This window comes from Giraffa tippelskirchi, chromosome 14 (genome assembly GCF_054371585.1).
Source record: "Giraffa tippelskirchi isolate mGirTip1 chromosome 14, T2T-mGirTip1v1.2.pri, whole genome shotgun sequence".
In the NCBI taxonomy this organism is placed as follows: Eukaryota; Metazoa; Chordata; class Mammalia; order Artiodactyla; family Giraffidae; genus Giraffa; species Giraffa tippelskirchi.
In genome coordinates, this window is record NC_137288.1 from 64,998,675 (window position 1) to 65,010,494 (window position 11,820).

Below are 11,820 nucleotides of genomic sequence, written 5' to 3' on the forward strand. Positions count from 1 at the left end.
CTAATAATTTGATAACTGGAAGACCTTAGATTTTTTTACAAATGTATATATTTTCAAGAAAATCTAATTATATATGACCAACTTTCAAATGAAATATTATATTTTCTTTTAAAAATTAACAGGATATTTCAAATATGTCGGAAGACTTATATACTGAAATATTCCTATGACACATTCACTAAGCGTAGAATTTGTTTCAGGGAAGTGCAACCAATATAAATATTAGTCATTTGGAGACGCTCCGCTTAGATTTGAAACCTAGATTGTGCCAGTTACATAACTTTTCTGAGCCTTCATTTCCTCATCTGTGAAATAGGGACATTTCTTTGCTGAGTTATGTATCAGACTAGAGGTAGATGAAGAGGAAAGCATGTGGTAGGTGATTAATGAATGGTAATAATAAAACAGGGCATCATTGCTAAACTACCAAAAGAACTTTTATAAAGTGATAGGGGCTTCCCTGATGGCTCAGGGGTGAAGAATATGCCTGCCAGTGCAGCAGTCCATGGGGTCGCTAAGAGTCGGACACGACTGAGCGACTTCACTTTCACTTTTCACTTTCCTGCATTGGAGAAGGAAATGGCAACCCACTCTAGTCTTCTTGCCTTGAGAATCCCAGGGATGGCGGAGCCTGATGGGCTGCCGTCTCTGGGGTCGCACAGAGTCGGACACGACTGAAGCGACTTAGCAGCAGTAGCAGCAGCAGCAGGGGACTGGAAGCAAAGTTATGACCAATATAGACAGCATATTAAAAAGCAGAGACATTACTTTACCAACAAAGGTCTGTCTAGTCAAAGCTGTGGTTTTTCCAGTGGTCATGTATGGATATGAGAGTTGGACTGTAAAGAAAGCTGAGCGCTGAAGAATTGACGCTTGTGAACTGTGGTGTTGGAGAAGACTCTTGAGAGTCTCTTGGACAGCAAGGAGATCCAACTAGTCCACCCTAAAGGAAATCAGTCCTGAATATTCATTGGAAGGACTGGTGCTGAAGCTGAAACTCCAATACTTTGGCCACCTGATGTGAAGAACTGACTCATTGAAAAAGACCCTGATGCTGGGAAAGATTGAAGGAGGAAGGAGAAGGGGACGACAGAGGATGAGATGGTTGGATGGCATCACCGACTCAATGGACATTAGTTTGAGCAAGCTCGGGGAGTTGGTGATGGACAGGGAGTCCTGGTGTGCTGCAGTCCATGGGGTCGCAAAGAGTCAGACATGACTGAGCGACTGAAGTGAACTGAACTGACTGGGAGGATCCCACATGCCACGGGGCAGCTAGGCCTGTGCGCCACAACTACTTAGCCTGTACTCTGGAGCCCAGGAGCCACAACTATTGAGCCTGTGTGCTGCAGCTACTGAAGCCCGCCCATCCTAGGGCCCGTGCTCTGCAACAAGGGAAGCTGCCGCAATGAGAAGCTCATGCATGGTAACTAGGAGTACAGCCCACAGTTAGAGAGGAGCTCGCCACAACTAAAGAAAAGCCTGTGTAGCAACGAGGACACAGCACACACAAAAGAAAATAAAATTATTTTGTAAAAAGTGATAATAACCTGTCTAGCAAAGTTCCTGCATATGTATTTCCTCCATTGGATTATAGTGATGTCACGTGATGTCTGTGTGTGTGTGCTAAGTCACTTCAGTCGTCTCCGACTCTTTGTGACCCCATGGACTGTAGCCCACCAAGCTCCTCTAATTCTCCAGGCAAGAATACTGGAGTGGGTTGCCATTTCCTTCTCCAGGGGATCTTTCCGACCCAGGGATCTTAGGTGTATCTATGTATCTTACGTCTTCTGCATGGGTTTTTTACCGCTAACGCCACCTGGTAATCCCCACATGATGTCTACATTTTACTTATTCAAATTCAACTCTGTGTGCTTGACAAATAGAGGAAAAATTGGAAAGAGGGGGAAAAAGATCTCCCAATTTACAATCGTCTAGGCAATTTCAGCCCGATATTCCACTCAAGGAGCATAAATATTCTCGTGTACATTGTAAAATGAGAATGTGAGTCTTTATTGGCCTTGCTTCCCAAGGGCCTCTCAAAGCGTGAACATTTCGCTGCCCAAAGTGTAAGTCTAGGAACTTGACATGTACATTTCAGTACAAAATATTCCTAAAGTGCAGCCGACACCTGCACTTCATCTGCTGTTCAACTGAAGAAACTGCTCCATCTCAAGGCTGGAGGGAAGCTGGCTCTGTCGGAACTATTGAGAAATACCGTGTCTGTCTTTGAAGTAACAACTTCCTGAGGCGTTTTCCAGTGTAATGTTTACAAATCTTTAATTCTGAAATAATTTTACACTTACAGAAGTTGCAAAAAGTTGAAATGATACTTCGGAAAGATGTTCTCTGTTCTTCATCCAGTTTCTCTGTCTTAACAGCTTTCATTTCCATAGTCTAATTATCAAAAGCAGGAGAGAAACATGGGTACAAGACTCTTCACTAAACGACAAGGCTTATTCAAATTTCACCAGGTTTTCTCCATTGTCCTTTTTCTGTCCCAGAATCTCATCCAGGCTCCTACCTTTCATTTATTTGTTCCATTTTCTTACTCTCCGCCAAACTAGGACGATTCCTCGTTTCTCTTTTATGACTTTGATCTGTGACTCCATGAAAGTAAAGTAAACCGATAAAGTCATTTTGAAAAATGTCTTAAGTAGGTATTGATGTCTGAGCTAATTCTGTGTAAATCCCAAACTAGGATATTTTATACAGCAGATTATTTATCAATTTGTCATTACACAAGTGCATGTAATAGATGCTATTTACTGGAATGAATATAACTACCCAAGTGATAATGAAAGTAACACACTGTGCTTGCTTTTGGATAACGACTATCTTAGAGTTGGAATCCTTTCAGATACTGGTGGAAGAATTTGTTGATGGTTCTACATTTCTAATACCTCAAATGGATTGGAGATTCAGCAATTCTGACTTTGGGTACTCATTACTCTTGATTTCTCAGTAATCTTTCTGGCTTTATTCAAAAGACAAATGAGGTAAAATGTATAGTCAAGTAAGAATCATCTCATACAGAAACTTTTCTAAGCAGTGATCATTTTAACAGTAGTAATTAACTGTTTAGTGCCAGTCTATGCAAAAATATCCTTCAATTATAAACATTAAGTGGGCATGAACTGCAAAGATCACTTCTTTTAGGGAATTTAAAATATGGTAACAGAAATGCAAAATAATAGTTGAGACCTTGGAGGTTTAAAAAATTTATAAACAGAATTCAAAGTTTAGTCGTCATCAATCTATATATGTACATGTTAACTAGTAAAAAGAGAAGTTTTTCGTTGCACTTTTGAATATCATTAGCAACATATGAGATTTTTCCTCTCAACTTTAGTGAGGTAGGCATGTATGCATGCTAAGTCACTTAGTTGTGCCTGACTCTTTGTGACCCCATGGACTGTAGCCCACCAGGCTCCTCTGTCCATCGGATTCTCCAGGTAAGAATACTGGAGTGGGTTGCCATGCCCTCCTCCAGGGGCTCTTCCCCATCCAGAGACCAAACTCATGTCTCTCACATCTTCTGCATTGGTAGGCAGTTTCTTTACCACTAGCGTCACCTGGGAAGCCCTTAGTGAAGTATAATTGCAAATAAAAATTGTATATATCTAGGTTGTAAAATGTGATAATTTAATAAACATACATATTTAAGATGATTACCACAATCAAGTTAATTAACACATCTATTGTCTTACATAGTTACGTGTGTGTGTGTGTGTGTGTGTATGGTGAGTCTGGAGGACTTCCTGTTTTCAGTTTTTTTATTTCTATTATTAAGATTTGAAAAAAAACATTACTTTGTCTAGAGTCTGTGATTACATATTTTTTAAACTTTTTATTTTGGAATAAATTTATGTTTACAGAAAAGTTGCAAAGATAATCAACAGATTTCTCACATAACCCTCGCCAGTTTCTGCTGTTGTTAACATATTACATGACCAGTGTACTTTGGTTAAAACTAAGAAACTGGCATGTGATGTGGCGCCTTTCTGAAGGCGTCCTCTCAGGCTGTGTAATATCCACATGATCGTGTGGTTAAGGTAACAACTGCCAGACTTTTCCACTGTAAGGTTAGTGTCCCTCCCTTTCCATCGTCTGTTCTTTGGAAGCGAGTCACTTGTATACCCCACCTGCAAGAATGGGGAGATTAAACTTCACCTCCTGTAGGGGTGGTTATCTCCATATATTACTTGGAATTCTTCTACAATGAAGGTTTGTCTATACAGGACTTTCAGTACCTAGTATTACTAAATTATCTAATTGATGATGAAATAAAACTATTCATTATTGCACACATGTTTTGGGTAGATACCTATATATTAGGTCCCTACCCTAATATATTTTAGTAGGAGAGAGAGATTAAAAATAAGTAAGCAAGGTTTCCCTGGTGGCCCAGTGGTTAAATAATCCAACTCAGGGGACACGGGATCAATCCCTGGTCCGGGAAGATCCCACATGCCACAGAGCAACTAAGCCAGTATGCCACAACTACTGGACCCTACATACTCTAGAGCCCAGGATCTGCAGCAGGAGAAGCTACCACAACTGCGCTCTGCAACTAGAGAGTAGCCCCAACTAGAGAAAAGCCTGAGCGACAACGAAGACCCAGCAGAGCCAAAAACAACTAAAAATTTTAAAAATCTATTAAAAAATAAGTAAACGACACCTGCCGTTCCCTTCAGGTCCCTGCCACTTCCTGTCTTCAGCATGCCTGGTCCGACCCCCAGTGGCATTAACGGGGGCTCCTCAGGGCATTCTCTCACAGCGCAGGGGCTGCCCGGGCAGGTGGATGCACAGTCCAGCAGACGAAAAACGCCAGCTGGGGGGTGAGGAGCACAGGCCTCACAACTTCAGGAGGCACTTGGGCTGTGGCGATTCTACACAGAAGATCCACCGGGGCTAGGCATCGACCCTGTTCCAGTGCTGGTTACAAGCCTTCTGTATTTACGTTGCACATTTGGGGCAAGTACACCCATTCATAGTTTTGGCTACATCCATCTGTCTGTCATCTGAAGGAAAAAAGGGAAAAACCCAACATATCTTGAACTAAAAGCAGTGATTTTCTGTTCATGAAATTTTCTGTAAGCTTACTGTTTTACGAGGAACTTAATGAGAATTGATTTTTAAGGAATCAATTTTTTCTCTGGCTAGCTAAACTTTTTAACTCACTAAAAAACAAGCAAACAGCAAACGAAAACATTACATACTGACAGAAGTGTTATAAATGATACTCAGTGTGCCCTGAGAGAATGGGGTATTTCCGAGGGAGGCCACCTAAGAGGGTGCACTCTGGAATGGTCAAAGGTGTTGACATTTGAGTTCCATGAGAAAACTTTCCAATGATAGAGTGGTCTGGGGACAGGAAATTGTCTATGACATTTCATGTCACATGCCAACTTGATTGGGCCACAGGGTGCCCAGGGATTTGGTTAAATCCTATTCTGAGTGTGTCTGGGCTTCCCTCCTAGCTCAGTCGGTAAAAGAATCCACCTGCAATGCAGGAGACCCTGGTTCAATTCCCGGGTCGGGAAGATCCCCTGGAGATGGAAATGGCTACCCACTCCAGTATTCTGGCCTGGAGAATTCCAGGGACTGTATAGTCCATGGAGTTGCAGAGTCAGACACAACTGAGCGACTTTCACTTTTCACTGAGTGTGTCTATGAGGATGTGTCTGGATGAGATTTACATTCCAGTGGGGAGACTGAGTAACGCAGGTGCGACTGGGTTTCAGACGATCTGTGGACAGTCTGAACAGAACCTGAAGGCTGAGCGGGGGAGAATCGACGCTCTCTGACTCACCGTGTGAGAGCTGGGACATCTGTCTTCTCTTGGGCTTGAAGGCTCTCCTGGATCTCCAGCTTGCCAGCTGCAGTAAAATATGTCTCCAGGACAGAAAGAGGGGTGGGGTGGCCCAAATACAAGGAGAAAAGGTAAACTACCATGAGAAGAAGTAGGAAGGAAAAATGATAAGCTGCTGTGAAGCCCTGCTTCAGGGGAGTCTTGAGGACCATGGTGAGAATGTGGTTTGAACTTTACTCTAAAGGTTGTGGGAAGCCTTTAAAAGATTCTCAGCAGGAAAATTAAATTGCATATTACATTATTAAAAGATCGTTTGAGGACTCACACATGGTAAAGGGCAGATGCTCTGAGGCCCCTACTGTGGGTTGAGCTGGAGATGGCTGTGTGTGTTAAGCACTGTGTCGATGTGAATGCGGAGAGCTGGAGGGATTCCAGAACCAACAGGCCCCCTGTACCATGACGAGTTCTCAAGTGGGGATATATGTATACTGATCCATGTTGATGTACGGCAGAAACCAACACAATATTGTAATTATCCTTCAATTAAAAATAAATAAATTGAGGAGACTTCCCTGGATGTCCAATGGCTAAGACTCTGTGCTCCCAATGCAGGAGGCCTGGGTTCGATCCCTGGTCGGGGAACTAGATCCCACGTGCCGCAACTAAGAGTTTGAATGCCCCAACGAAGATCCCATGGGCTGCAACTAAGACCCTATGAGGCCAAAAATTAAATAAAAATTTAATAATAAATTTAAAAATAGAGAAAAAAGTTAAAGATAACATTCTTATAGAATTTTAGGACGTTAGATTTGTCCTGAGGAAGGGCAGAATCAAACTCTAGAGGAAGGGCACAAAGATGTATGTACAAAGATGTTCACTGCAACAAAAAATCAGAATTAAGTGTCCATAAGTATGGAATTGGTAAAACAGAATATCCATCAAGAAGAACGCAGTATATTTTCATGCAAAGAAATAATGTTCAAGAGACACTAAGTGGAAAAAAAAAAACATAGTACAGAAGAGTCTACATAGTACAATCCCACTAAGGTGAATTAGAAATGATTATTATTCATGTCTGTGCTGTGCTGTGCTTTGTTGCTCAGTCATCTCTGACTCTTTGCAACCCCATGGACTGTAGCTGGCCAGGCTCCTCTGTTCACAGGGAGTCTCCAGTCAAGAATACTGGAGTGGGTTGCCATGCCCTCCTCCAGAGGATCTTCCCAACCCAGGGATCGAACTCAGGTCTTCTGCATTGCAGGTGGATTCTTTACCAGCTGAGCTACGAGGGAAGACCTCACTTATGTCTACCCTACATTAAATATTATAAGAGAAAGTTTGATGAAGTGTATCAATATATGTTAACAGTGGTTAACTGTTGATAGTGGTTATGTCAGTGCAGTGGAGATTATGAGGGATTTTCACATTATACCTTATGCCTTTCTGTCTTACTATAATATCTCGAACAGTGGATAAGAAAAAAAATTTTTTTTTAAATCAGAACAGTATGTTTAGGATTAATAGGTACTTTAATGAAATCTTTGAATCAACTCTATGAAATAAGTCCTATAAATATAAATATTATCTTCCTTTATAAAGAATGCAGATTACCCTCAAACCAAGGAAATGGAGAGTATTATTTATTAAATCGAAATTATTAACATTTCACAAAATGACATTGAAGACACATTCGCTTCATTCAAGTAACATCAAAAACAAATAAGTATACAAAGATTTTTCTATGTCATTTATTCAGGCAATGGCTTTGTGGTTTAGTAAAGAAAGAGATACAGAAGTTTATTTGTGAAATAAAACAAAAGCTTTCTTTTTAAGTTATACTTTATGAAAAGACTATTAAAGCTTGATCATCTCTGAACACCAGATTATGGATTATTATGGGTGACTACGATTTTCTTCTTACCTCCTTTCTATATTTTTCAAATTCTCCATAAAAATCACAAATCACTTTTGCAATTAAAAAAATGTTTCATTTATGTTAGGTGTCTATAAATTTAACCCAGTGTATCTGATCAATATCAATCCGCTTGCACTCTCTCTACAGTATCAGGTAGTTCTCTTCTTCTCAATGACCAAGTTTGCAGACTTTATTTACAAACTGGGACCAAATGACTTGTAACGTGATCACACTGGTCCCTACCTCTCTCTATCCAAAATGACAAGGCAACGTCAATTGAGCACACCCTGACAAGCAACTTTTAAATTGCCATTATTAAAATGGCTATGCAGGCCTTTCATCGAATTTCTACACAACCACAAAGAAAGGTCAAAGCAAAGAGAAGCTGACTGTTAGAAAAACTCCAGTCTCTTACACCTTCTCTTAGCCACAATCACATGGTATGTGGCAAATATTTTTAGGTAACACTGAGAAAGCTTAAAACTGCAGCCTTAGTGTGCAATGTGATGTACAAAAAAGAGAGCGAGAAGACAGTTTTTGCATGACAATTGAAAAACTTATGCAAAGGGTGTGAGATCCTTGGATGAATGTTATTTAGTAAACACTGTACAGCAGGCACATTGTACAACTGCTTACCATAATTTTAGTTTGCTTTCAACCATCTGAAGCCTTTCTGTGCTTTCTGGTTTTAGCTGCTAAGCCCTGTAAATTATTTCTGACTCATTAGCCTTTCACCCTGAGGGCAACTCACAAGCTTCATAAAAGTGTGAATATTTTTCTTAAATCTCTTTTCTAGCCAATGCATTCATTTGTTTTTTAGCCTCCAAACATAAATCTCCACAATGAAAATCAACTAAAGAATACTTGCTTCTCTCTCTTATATCTTCCTTTCTCTAAAACTATCCTGTTTATAATTAAAAGCACATAACCAAAGACCAATTCTACATTATTTGTTTATAATTGGGGATCTTAAGATGAAGAAGGAGTTGGGAGCAGGTGGTGTAAACACTACTGGGCCCGAGTTCCCTAAGCCTGGCCCAGCTGACACTTGAGGCTGATAATTCTTTATCATAAAGGGCTGTCCTGTGTATTGTAGGATATTCAACAATATCTCTGGTCTCTACCCACTAGATGCCAGTAATGCAGAGTTGGAACTTCCCAGATGTGACCACCAAAACTTTCTCCAACATATTGCCAAATATTTTCTAGGGGACAAAATCATTGTCAACAATTGAGAACCACTGCACTAGGTCAAAGACTGTAAAACCAAGGCCCTTGGCTCTCGCCAAGTCAAATTGTTTCTTTGGCCCTATTGTTAACCTCTACTTAACTAGTCACCACCAGCATAAAATACAGACACTCATATACGCCCTCACACTCTTCACGGCAGAGCCTTTGAATGTCGTCTAGAGTTCTTCCTCTGATTCATACGTGGCGGGTTTGGCTAGGAGGCGAGAAGCAGGCGCTGGTAATTTTCCCAGGTTTCCCCGATGTGGACTTTGATGCCTGTCACTTCTTGGTTTGGACTGCGCTGGATCTTTGTTGCTGTACCTGGACTTCAGTGGGGGCTACTCTCTAGTTGCTGTGCACAAGCTTCTGTGTGTGGTGCGTCTCTTGTTGTGGTGCACAGACTCTAGGCAGGTGGGCTTGAGTAGTTGTGGCCTGAGGGTTCAGCAGCTGTGGTGCACAGGCCTTGTTGCCCCAGGGCATGTGGAATCTTCCTGGACCGGGGATGGAACCTGTGTCCCCTGTGTTGGCAGGCGAATCCTTAACCACTGGACCACCAGGGAAGTCCACGTGCTCGTCACTTTTAATGTATGTAAATTCATAATGTCTTGACTTCAGAAGCTTGTGAATGACCCCCGTTTCTTTATCCATTACCCACACTCTGCAAAACCCATGCTCCCCCATGAATATTGCTTCAAACATAATTTTCAAACATAATTAAATGTTTATTCTGTTTTGCAGTTGTTTTTCTTATTTGGCACTTAAATACACAGTTATGATTTATGCTCAAAATGTTTATTTCTGGAAATTATCTAAGAGCCAACTAATTAAAACTGGGGGAAGGAATTTATCGATTAAAAAAAAAGCTTTCCCTAATTCATCCCACAACAAAGTAACACATATTAGCTTATGTAAATTTTATTTTTATGCCTCCTAATATATCCAAGTTGTCTGGTGGGTTTTTCTTTTTAATGAGGCAGATGATTCAAACTTCTCTTATTGATGATGAATTGATATGAAACAATTTCAATTTACTTAGTTGCAATTTCACTTCTCACTTTAAACAACTCTTTTTATCAGTGATTGTCAGTACATAAAAGGACATTTGCTTATAAACAATGCAGCTCTAATACATAACAGGGCCTTGCTTATTCTTATTTAATGACATGCTTTTGCACATACATGAATAGCACTAAATATATCTATGCACTTAGTCAAAACAGCCATATAAAAGTAACTGAAGAACTTCCCTTTATATGAAATTCTAGAAAATGCAAACTACAATGTTGACCAGCAGATGTCAAGTTGGGAAGGGATGGAAAAAAGAATACAAACTGGCCAAGGAAGCACCAAGAAAAATGGGCAGAAGAAAATGTTTCTTTGGTGGAAGAAACATTCTCACTGAATTCTTCTCTATGGAAAACTTTGGAAAGTGGATTTACCATTACTAGAAGCATAATCTTGAGTAAGCATCTTAGTCTCCGCTGGCTTGTTTCACCTTTGGTAAAATGAAAGTGATGATACCCACCCTCCAAGGCATATTGAATTTTATGCTGTTGGGCTTGTACCTGACACACAAGGGTTTTATAAGCATCATTTTCTATGCCGCTTCCCTCCTTTGTTTCCAGCACTGGCTAAATAATTAAGGTCCAGTGCAACATGGAATTGAGGGCTCCCTTGTTCAAAATTAAGAATTTCAAGACAGCAACAGCAGAACATTAAACCCAGTGATGGGCCCTTCTAAGAGTGGGGCTCTGTGTTGCTACAAAGGTTGTACACTCACAAAGTGAGCCCAGCTCGCTCCCCTAGGCTTTTAAGTTTCCATTTGTCTTTTCTTCTACTAAATTAAAAGTCTCTCTTCAGTTTCACAATTGAGAGGGACATATATCCAACTAATGAAAGAGGGCTTGATTATGGGTGTTGTTTTTCGATGCTGGTTCACAGTCAAGCTTTTGAGTGTTAAGTGAGCCTAGGGCTCTTATAAAGGAGCTATTTTAACCTGGCATAGTATTTCTCTGGTTTGCATTTGTTCTCAACATGGAGAAATTAAAACAAAATACCTTAGATGTTCAGGCTTTCTAGGTGGCTCAGTGGTAAAGAATCCACCTGCCAATGCAGGAAGACGGAGAGGACACAAGTTCGATCCCTGGGTCGGGAAGATCCCTTGGAGAAGGAAATGGCAACCTACTCCAGTATTCTTGCCTGGAAAATCCCACGGACAGAGGAGCCTGATGGGCTACTGTTAATAGGGTCACAAAATGGTTGGACATGACCGAGCAACTGAGCACACGTGCACCTTAGTTGTCTACAAGTAACTGGACACTTGATGGTAGCCAGAAAGCCACTAAGTGGCAAAGAGCTACTCAATTCAAAAGCACTTTATCTAGACTTAAGAAACGGCAATCACAAAGAAAACAGCATAGGTTTAAACTGGTATATTTGATCCTATACTGGAGACTTATTGGAAACTGGTCCAGATATCTAAGAGTAAAACCCCCCAAAAGGAAGACTTGTTCTTAATACTAAAACCACTGAGCCCCAGCTCTGCCTGTTATTTCTTCTTCTTTACAGATGCATCAGCATGTGCTTTAATGGGTTTCTCAAAGTTTTCACCTCTTATTTATAACAGAGACTCCTGTAAAAAAATCAAAATAATTGTGTGAATATACATATATATGTACACACGCACACACACACACACGGAAATTTTCTCTATTGGAAGAAACACACACAGGATCATGAGGCATCTCAACAAAAGGCACAGACAATGAACATTTGTTGAGCACCTTCTATTGTTCCATGACCCAGGTGTTTTACATTCATTGGAATATTAAAGCATATGTTCAGTCAGTTCAGTTCAGCTGGT

At 40.6% G+C, this 11,820-nt stretch overlaps 1 pseudogene; it reads left to right on the forward strand.

Annotated features, from left to right (window-relative positions):
• The first annotated feature begins 4,722 nt into the window (after positions 1-4,722).
• Positions 4,723-4,997, forward strand: LOC145534306 (protein transport protein Sec61 subunit beta pseudogene; annotated as a pseudogene).
• Positions 4,998-11,820: the final 6,823 nt, after the last annotated feature.